The 8,045-nt window shown below is 41.6% G+C and overlaps 1 non-coding gene across 1 annotated transcript; it reads right to left on the minus strand.

Annotated features, from left to right (window-relative positions):
- Positions 1 to 204: 204 nt before the first annotated feature.
- LOC130948056 (small nucleolar RNA R71) lies at positions 205 to 308 on the minus strand. Its single transcript, XR_009072914.1, has one exon. It is a non-coding gene; the product is annotated as a small nucleolar RNA R71 (small nucleolar RNA).
- Between the last annotated feature and the right edge of the window lie 7,737 nt (positions 309 to 8,045).

Raw genomic sequence — 8,045 nt, forward strand, 5'->3', positions numbered from 1 at the left:
TTCTTAGCTGAATTCTTGCAAATCTGTGACACTGTCAAGACTAATGGGGTTGACCCTGAGGTCTACAGACTTATGCTATTCCCTTTTGCTGTAAGAGACAGAGCTAGGACATGGTTGGACTCACAACCTAAAGAAAGCCTAGACTCATTGGAAAAGCTAGTCAATGCCTTCTTGGCAAAGTTCTTTCCACCTCAAAAATTGAGTAAGCTTAGAGTGGAAGTCCAAAACTTCAGACAGAAGGATGGAGAATCCCTCTATGAAGCTTGGGAAAGATAAAAACAATTAATCAGAAAATGTCCATCTGACATGCTTTCTGAATGGAGCATCATAGGTATTTTCTTTGATGGTCTGTCTGAACTATCCAAGATGTCTTTGGATAGCTCTGCTGGAGGATCTCTTCATCTGAAGAAGACGCCTACAGAAGCTCAAGAGCTAATTGAAATGGTTGCAAATAACCAATTCATGTACACTTCTGAAAGGAATCCTGTGAACAATGGGACAAGTCAGAAGAAAGGAGTTCTTGAGATTGATACTCTGAATGCCATTCTGGCTCAGAACAAGATATTGACTCAACAAGTCAATTTGATTTCTCAAAGTCTGTCTGGAATGCAAAATGCACCAAGCAGTACCAAGGATGCTTCATCTGAGGAAGAAGCTTATGATCCTGAGAATCCTTTAATGGAAGAGGTGAATTACCTAGGAGAACCCTATGGAAACACCTATAATTCTTCATGGAGAAATCACCCAAATTTCTCATGGAAGAATCAAGAGAGACCCCAAAAAGGTTTCAACAACAATAATGGTGGAAGAAACAGGTTTAGCAATGGCAAGCCTTTTCCATCATCTTCTCAGCAACAGATAGAGAATTCTAAGCAGAACACCTCTGACTTAGCAACCATGGTCTCTGATCTAATCAAAACCACAAAAAGCTTCATGACTGAAACAAGGTCCTCCATTAGGAATTTGGAGGCACAAGTGGGACAGCTGAGCAAGAAAATTACTGAACTCCCTCCTAGTACTCTTCCAAGCAATACAGAAGAAAATCCAAAAGGAGAGTGCAAGGCTATCAACATGGCCGAATTTGGAGAGGAGGGAGAGGAAGTGAACGCCACTAAGGAAGACCTCAATGGGCGTGCACTGACCTCCAATGAGTTCCCTAATGAGGAACCATGGGAATTTGAGGCTCAAAATGAGACCATAGAGATTCCATTGGACTTACTTCTGCCTTTCATGAGCTCTGATGAGTATTCTTCCTCTGAAGAGGATGAGTATGTCACTGAAGAGCAAGTTGCTAAATACCTTGGAGCAATCATGAAGCTAAATGACAAGTTATTTGGAAATGAGACTTGGGAGGATGAACCTCCTTTGCTCACCAAAGAACTGGATGACTTATCTAGGCAGAAATTACCTCAAAAGAGACAAGATCCTGGGAAGTTTTCCATACCTTGTACTATAGGCACCATGACCTTCAAGAAGGCTCTGTGTGACTTAGGGTCAAGTGTAAACCTCATGCCTCTCTCTGTAATGGAGAAGCTAGGGATCTTTGAGGTACAAGCTGCAAGAATCTCACTAGAGATGGCAGACTGATGAGCGGATAATTTATACGCTTTTTGGCATTGTTTTTAGTATGTTTTTAGTATGATTTAGTTAGTTTTTAGTATATTTTTATTAGTTTTTAGTTAAAATTCACTTTTCTGGACTTTACTATGAGTTTGTGTGTTTTTCTGTGATTTTAGGTATTTTCTGACTGAAATTGAAGGTTCTGAGCAAAAATCTGATTCAGAGACTGAAAAGGACTGCAGATGCTGTTGGATTCTGACCTCCCTGCACTCGAAGTGGATTATCTGGAGCTACAGAAGCCCAATTGGCGCGCTCTCAACGGCTTTGGAAAGTAGACATCCTGGGCTTTCCAGCAATATATGATAGTCCATACTTTGCCCAAGATTTGATGGCCCAAACCGGAGTGGCAAATCAGCCTCAGAAATTCCAGCGTTTAACGCTGGAACTGGCATAAAACTTGGAGTTAAACGCCCAAACTGGCATGAAAGCTGGCGTTTAACTCCAGAAAAGGTCTCTACACGAAAATGCTTCACTGCTCAGCCAAAGCACACACTAAGTGGACCCAGAAGTGGATTTTTACGTCATTTACTCATTTCTATACACCCTAGGTTACTAGTTTACTATTAATAGGATCTTTTGACATTGTATCTGAACATCATGACATTTTTACACATTTCATTGTATACCTTCCACGGCATGAGTCTCTAAACCCCATGGTTGGGGGTGAGGAGCTCTGCTGTGTCTTGATGGATTAATGCAATTACTACTGTTTCTTATTCAATCATGCTTGCTTCCATTCTAAGATATCACTTGCTCTTAACCCGGATGAATGTGATGATCCGTGACACTCATCATCATTCTCAACTATGAACATGTGCCTGACAACCACCCCTGTTCTACTTTAGATTGAGTAGATATCTCTTGGATTCCTTAACCAGAATCTTCGTGGTATAAGCTAGAACTGATGGCAGCATTCAAGAGAATCCGGAAGGTCTAAACCTTGTCTGTGGTATTCTGAGTAGGTGATGAATGACTGTGAGCTTCAAACTCCTAGCAGGCGGGGCGTTAGTGCAGACGCAAAAGAATCAATGGATTCTATTCCGGCCTGACCGAGAACCGACAGATGATTAGCCATGCTGTGACAGAGCATAGGAACGTTTTCACTGAGAGGATGGGAGGTAGCCACTGACACGGTGAACCCTACATACAGCTTGCCATGGAAGGAGCCTTGCGTGTTGATGAAGAAGACAGTAGGAAACCAGAGATTCAGAAGATGGAGCATCTCCAAAGCCTCAACCTATTCTCTATTACTGCAAAACAAGTACCTATTTCATGTTCTTTTGCTTTTCACAATCAATCCTGATAATTTCTGATATCCTCACTAAGATTTACAAGATAACCATAGCTTGCTTCAAGCCGACAATCTCCGTGGGATCGACCCTTGCTCACGCAAGGTATTACTTGGACGACCCAGTGCACTTGCTGGTTAGTTGTGCGGGATTGCAAAAGTGTGATTGCAATTTCGTGCACCAAGTTTTTGGCGCCGTTGCCGGGGATTGTTCGAGTTTGGACAACTGACGGCTTATCTTGTTGCTTAGATTAGGACTGTTTTATTTTTGTTGGTTTAGAGTCTTTTAGTTGAGTCTAGTTTCATATTTTAAGTTTGGTGTCAATTGCATGCTTTTGTGTTTTTTAAATTTTCGATTTTGCATGTTCTTAGTCCCTTTTTGATTCATAAAAAATTCTAAGTTTGGTGTCCTCTTTGTGTTTTTCCTTTAAATTTTCGAAAATTAGTGTTTGATTTTCTAAAAATTTTAAGTTTGGTGTCTTTTTGGTTTTTCTCTTTCCTCTGTTCAAAAATCAATCTTTTTCATAAAACTTTCAATCTATCTTTCTAATTGCTTTTTTCAAAATCTTTTTAATTACTAATTAATTCAGTTCTCAATTTGCTTTGATTTGTTTTTTTTTATTTTCGAATTTTTTTAATTTCCTTTTATTTTATTTTAATTTTTTCGTTTAATTCAAAAAAAAAAACAAATTTATCTATTTGCAATCATTATCATTTCCCTTTTGTCATTATGGACCTAGGAGGGATTGATCAGTCCAAAAGGACTCTGGGGTCATATGCTAACCCCATTACAGCTGCATATGGGAGTAGCATCTGTACACCTCCCATCAAAGCAAGCAGCTTTGAGCTAATCCTCAACTCATTATCATAGTGCAGCAAAACTGCCAGTATTCCGGTCTTCCACCGGAAGAACCTACTGAGTTTCTGGCACAGTTCTTACAAATTGCTGACACAGTACATGATAAAGAGGTAGATCAGGATGTCTACAGACTATTACTGTTTTCCATTTGCTGTAAAAGATCAAGCTAAAGGTGGTTGAATAACCAACCTACAGCAAGCATAAAGACATGGAAACAGTTGTCAGACAAATTCCTGAATCATTTTTACCCTCCACAGAGGATGACACAGCTAAGGCTGGACATCCAAGGCTTTAAACAAGAGGATAATGAATCCCTTTATAATGCCTGGGAGTGGTATAGAGGTATGCTTAGAAAAATGCCCCTCTGAAATGTTTTCAGAGTGGGTACAGTTAGACATCTTCTACTATGGGCTCACAGAAAAAGCTCAGATGTCTTTAGATCACTCAGCTGGTGGATCTATACACAGAGGAAGACAATTGAAGAAGCTCAAGAGCTTATAGACACTGTGCTAGAAACCAATACTTATATTCTAGCAATGAGTTCGTTCCAAAAGAGGAAGTCATGGCATTAGTCACTGATCCTAATCCTCAAGAACAGATGAATGAGCTTAATCACAATTGCTTCTGATGACAGAACAGTTAGCAGAATTAGAGAAATGCTCCATGATACTAAGGTTGCTAACAAGAACATGAACTGCAGTTGAATCAAGCAAAACAGCAAATATCTAAACAGATAACAGAAGAATGTCAAGCAGTTCAACTGAGGAGTGGGAGAACACTGAATACCACTGCTCAAAAGAGCAAAAAGCCAAACAAGGAACATTGACAGAGGATAACCAAACCAATGTTCAAAATCCCTCTGAGGACAGTAAGAGCCCAGAGAGGAATGTTATTGGCGTTCAAACGCCAGAAAGGGAAGGAAAGCTGGCGTTAAACGCCCATTCCTTGCCAGTCTGGCGTTCAAACGCCAGAAAAGGGGGAAAAGTTGGCGTTAAACGCCCATTTTCCACCCAATCCTGGCGTTCAGACGCCAAGGGAGATCAGACACTTGAGAGTGCTGACAGTAATCCCTCTAACAAGGCTTCTTCAACCACTTCTGTAAGAAATAACCTGCAGCATCTAAGGTTGAAGAATATCAAGCCAAGATGCCGTATCCTCAGAAACTCCGCAAAGCGGAACAGGATAAGCAATTTGCCCGCTTTGCAGACTATCTAAGGACTCTTGAAATAAAGATTCCGTTTGCAGAGGCACTTGAGCAAATACCTTCCTATGCTAAGTTCATGAAAGAGATCTTAAGTCATAAGAAGGATTGGAGAGAACTGAAAAAGTGTTTCTCACTGAAGAATGCAGTGCAGTCATTCTGAAAAGCTTACCAGAAAAGCTTCAAGATCCTGGAAGCTTTATGATACCATGTACATTAGAGGGCGCTTGCACCAAGACAGCCCTATGTGATCTTGGAGCAAGCATCAATCTAATACCTGCATCCACTATCAGAAAGCTTGGGTGACTGGAGAAGTCAAACCAACCAGGATATGCCTCCAACTTGCTGATGGCTCCATTAAACACCCATCAGGTATAATAGAGGACATGATTGTCAAGGTTGGGCCCTTTGCCTTTCCAACTGACTTTGTGGTGCTGGAAATGGAGGAGCACAAGAGTGCAACTCTCATTCTAGGAAGACCTTTCCTAGCAACTGGACGACTCTCATTGATGTACAAAGAGGGGAAGTAACCCTGAGAGTCAATGAGGATGAGTTCAAGTTGAATGCTGTAAAAGCTATGCAGCATCCAGACACACCAAATGACTGCATGGGCGCTGACATTATTGACTCTCTGGTAGAAGAGATCAATATGGCTGAAAGCCTAGAATCAGAGCTTGAAGACATCTTCAAGGATGTTCAACCTGATCAAGAAGAACCACAGGAAACAAAGGAATTTTCGAAAATTCCTCAGGAGGAGGATAAGCCTCCAAACCTGAACTCAAACCACTACCACCATCCCTGAAATATGCATTTCTGGGAGGGGGTGAAACTTTTCCAGTAATTATAAGCTCTGCTTTAATCCACAGGAAGAGGAAGCACTGATTCATGTGCTAAGGACACACAAGACAGCTCTTGGGTGGTCCATAAGTGATCTCAAGGGTATTAGCCCAGCTAGATGCATGCACAAGATCCTGTTGGAGGATAATGCCAAACCAGTGGTCAACCACAAAGGAGGCTAAATCCAGCCATGAAGGAGGTAGTGCAGAAAGAGGTCACTAAATTACTAGAGGCTGGAATTATTTATCCTATTCTGATAGCCCCTGGGTGAGCCTGTCCAAGTTGTCCCCAAAAAGGGAGGCATGACAGTGGTTCATAATGAAAAAAATGAACTGGTTCCTACAAGAACAGTTACAGGGTGGCGTATGTGTATTGACTACAGAAGGCTCAATACAGCCACCAGAAAGGATCATTTCCCTTTACCATTCATAGACCAAATGCTAGAAAGACTAGCTGGTCATGATTATTACTGCTTTTTGGATGGCTATTCAGGCTACAACCAAATTGCAGTAGATCCTCAGGACCAAGAGAAAACGGCATTTACCTGCCCTTCTGGCGTGTTTGCCTACAGAAGGATGCCTTTTGGTCTGTGCAATGCACTGCAACCTTTCAGAGGTGCATGCTCTCTATCTCAGATATGGTAGAGAAATTTCTAGAAGTCTTCATGGATGACTTCTCAGTATATGGAGACTCATTCAGCTTCTGTCTTAACCACCTATCACTTGTCCTGAAAAGATGCCAAGAGACTAACCTGGTTTTAAACTGGGAGAAATGTCACTTTATGGTGACTGAAGGAATTGTCCTTGGGCACAAAATTTCAAACAGGGGAATAGAGGTGGATAAGGCAAAGGTAGAGGTAATTGAAAAATTACCACCACCTGCCATGTTAAGGCAATCAGAAGCTTTCTGGGGCATGCAGGATTTTACAGAAGGTTTATAAAGGATTTTTTCGAAATTACAAAAACCTCTGAGTAACCTGCTAGCTGCTGACACACCATTTGTGTTTGACACACAGTGTCAGCAGGCGTTTGAGACCCTAAAGCTAAGCTGGTCACAGCAACCAGTCATCTCTGCACCAGATGGACATTGCCATTTGAGTTAATGTGTGATGCCAGTGATCATGCCATTGGTGCAGTGTGGGACAGAGGCATAACAAACTTCTGCACGTCATTTATATGCTAGCCGTGTTCTAAATGATGCACAGAAGAATTACACAACCACAGAAAAAGAATTACTTGCAGTGGTTTATGCCATTGACAAGTTTAGATCTTATCTAGTGGGATCCAAAGTGATTGTGTACACTGACCATGCTGCTCTTAAATACTTACTCACAAAGCAGGATTCAAAACCCAGGCTAATAAGATGGGTGTTGCTTCTGCAAGAGTTTGATATAGAAATAAGACAGAAAAGGGACAGAGAACCAAGTAGCCGATCATCTGTCCTGAATAGAAACCAGTAGCTGGGGCATCCCTCCCTTTACTGAGATCTCCGAGACTTTCCCAGATGAGCAACTCTTTGCCATTCAGGAAGCTCCTTGGTTTGCAGATATTGCAAATTATAAAGCTGTGAGGTTCATACCCAAGGAGTACAGCAGTGTGCAAAGAAAGAATTAATTTCAGATGCCAAGTACTACCTCTGGGATGAACCATATCTCTTTAAGAGATGTGCTGACGGAGTGATCCGCAGATGTTTACCCAGAGAAGAAGCACAAAAGATCCTATGATTGCCATGGATCACAGTATGGGAGGACATTTTGGAAGTGAGCGAACAGCCACTAAAGTCCTCCAGTGCGGCTTCTACTGGCCTACTCTCTATAAAGATTCCCGAGAGTTTGTGCGTAACTGTGACAGTTGCCAAAGAGCTGGTAACCTGCCTCACGGATATGCCATGCTCAACAAGGGATATTAGAGATAGAATTGTTTTATGTATGGGGGAATTGACTTCATGGGCCATTCCCACCATCATACTCAAACACTTACATTCTGGTGGCGGTGGACTATGTATCTAAGTGGGTAGAAGCAATTGCTACACCCACTAATGATACCAAGACCGTGCTAAAATTCTTCCAGAAACACATCTTCAGCAGATTTAGTGTTCCCAGAGTACTAATCAGTGATGGGGGCTCTCATTTCTGAAATAGACAGCTACACTCTGCTATGGTTAGATATGGAATTAGCCATAAAGTGGCAACTCCGTATCATCCACAGACAATGGGCAAGCTGAAGTTTCTAACAGAGAGC

This window comes from Arachis stenosperma, chromosome 1, assembly GCF_014773155.1.
Source record: "Arachis stenosperma cultivar V10309 chromosome 1, arast.V10309.gnm1.PFL2, whole genome shotgun sequence".
Lineage (NCBI taxonomy): Eukaryota > Viridiplantae > Streptophyta > Magnoliopsida > Fabales > Fabaceae > Arachis > Arachis stenosperma.